The following is a 2,500-nucleotide window of genomic DNA, read 5'->3' as shown; positions in this document are numbered from 1 at the left end:
CTCCATTTCTTATCCTGACACATGCTCTACTTTTGTAAAAACTCTTGACAGCTCCTAGAAACTTTCCTCCTATCCCATATATGTGCAAAACCTCCCACAATGCCTTCCTGTCTACCCTGTCATAAGCCTTTTCCAGATCCATAAAAGCCCCAAAAATCCTTACCTTTTCCTATAGCTTTCTCACATATCTGTCTTACCACAAAAATCTGATCTACACCTCTACCTGTCCTAAATCCACACTTTTCCTCACCAATTACTCCCTCTGTTCCTCTCCTAATCCTCTCAATCAAGATCCTCCCATAAGCCTTCCCAACTACACTTAACAAGCTGAGCCCTCTGAAACTACTAAACTCACACTTATCCCCTTTTCCCTTGTAAAGTGGAACTATACAGGCACTCCTCCAGTCCTCTGGCACTCTATCCTCTCTCAAGCAAACATTAAATAACCTAACCAACCAGTCCACCATCACTATACCTCCTCTTTTTTTTTTTAGACATTCTACATGGCATCCATCCAGAGCAGGTGCCTTACCTGCTTTCATCATCTTAACAACTGCCTTCACTTCATCCTTTCTCCTCCATTTTCCTCATTCATCATGGTCATTTTCTTAGCACTTCCCACTGCAACTATTTTTCCCTCCCTATCCTCCTTCACATTTAGCAACTCCCTAAAATATTCTGCCCATCTTCCCCTTACTGCATTCTTTTCCATTATCATCTATCCATTTGCACCTTTCACATTTTCTTCTCTACTTGATTTGCCTCCTCTTCCTCTCTTAATTTCTTTCCAAAACATCTTTTTATTACTTTCAAAATTTTCTGTCATACTCTTGCCCCATTTCACATCTGCTCTACTCTTTGCCTCCTTTACCTTGTGCTTTACTTCTCTTTTCTTTGTACCTCTCATATGACTCCCTCGTCCTATTTTGTAACCAATCTGTGAAAGCTCGCTTCTTCTCTTCTACAACCTTTGTTTCCTCATCCCACCATTCACTACCCTTCCTTCTATTTCCTCCTGTCCTTCTTTTTCCACACACCATCTTTGCACACTTTGTGACTCCCTCTTTGAACCATCTCCATTCCTCCTCCACTCCTAGCTCTACTCTATCCTTCACTCTCTCCCACTCCTCTCTCAGCTTCTTGTACTCCTCCTTTTCATTTAAAGAGTTCACTCTAAGCACCTCCCTACCTTTTGTCCTTTTCCTCTTTCTCCATCTATCCTCCACTCTCAACATACCTTCCACCAAAAAATGATCTGATATTCCCCCACCCTCTCCCCTTAGCACATGTAGATCCTTAACTCTTCCTATTATACTCATATCTACCACTACATAGTCCATTAATGCTATATCTACCACCCTTCCATCCACCACCCTCTTCCATGTGTACTTATGCTTGACTTTCTTCCGAAACACTGTATTTGCTATCATCAACTCTCTTTCTAGACACATCTCCACCACAACTCTTCACTATGATTCTTTCCTGGAACTCCACATTTCCCAACCACTCCATCAATTGGTTCATTTCCTACCCTAGCATTGAGGTCTCCCAGTACTACTAAACTGATGTTTCTCTCCCTAATACCTCTATGCACTCATTTAAATCTATCCAAAAAGCCTCCCTTTCTTCTCACTCCTCTCACTACCAGGCCCATATGCACTTACAAAAACCCACATCTCCTTTCCCAGTTTCACCTTCATCCACATCATCCTTGAGGAAACCTCCTTCCACTCCACTACACGTTTACCTATCTCTTCACTTACTGGTATAGCCACCCCTTCTCTCCCTCTCTTCACTCCTGAATGCCTCCCACTTACACTCGCCCTTCCCTCTCAACTTAGTTTCACTCAAAGCCAACACATCCATCTTTCTTCTCACAAACATACTACCTATCTCTTCCCTTTTACTATCATCTGTACTACATCCACGCACATCAAAAGACCCAAACCTTAGGGTGCTGGTTGTTAAACTCCTAGACCCTCTTATGCCTTTATTTATTTTTTTTTTTGGAATGTCCCCTGTGGGGCTACAGGGAGAAGGATGCCTGGTCCCAATCCCCGTCCTGTTTTTCTCGCCTCTTACGATCCAAGTGGAAATATTTGGTGGCAGTATTCTTTTCCCCCCACCACAGGGTAGGCGAAATAAGGAAATTAAATTCAGAGAAATGGTACAGGACAACAACAAGGGGTTGGGGGGACAGCATAACGGAGGGACAGTAGCAGTAATGAAAGTTTCACCACTTCTCAGTGAGCAGAGTCTTCCTCTATCACTGACAAAATGATGTGTGGCTCTGGTCCGTAGGGGCGCCCCATATAGACCCTAAAGTATCAACTGCATGCTACTTTGCCATAACAACATGCAGACAATACCCCAGTCGGGGTATATATATATATATTATATATATATATATATATATATATACATACATATATATATCTGCACTGCTGCAGATGACTTGTGATGTACTGTACATATATATCATATATGGTACATCACATTT

The 2,500-nt window shown here is 42.2% G+C and overlaps 1 protein-coding gene across 4 annotated transcripts in view; it reads right to left on the bottom strand.

Moving 5' to 3' along the window:
* Positions 1 to 2,500, bottom strand: part of Gdh (glutamate dehydrogenase, mitochondrial) — an 84,902-nt gene that overhangs the window by 31,753 nt on the left and 50,649 nt on the right. The gene's annotated exons all lie outside the window — the stretch shown is intronic.

The sequence above is a fragment of the Oratosquilla oratoria genome, chromosome 34 (assembly GCF_046742065.1).
Source record: "Oratosquilla oratoria isolate Oo_2021 chromosome 34, ASM4674206v1, whole genome shotgun sequence".
In the NCBI taxonomy this organism is placed as follows: Eukaryota; Metazoa; Arthropoda; class Malacostraca; order Stomatopoda; family Squillidae; genus Oratosquilla; species Oratosquilla oratoria.
Note: the sequence above shows the minus strand (reverse complement) of the source record. Positions and strands in the feature narration are given on the sequence as shown.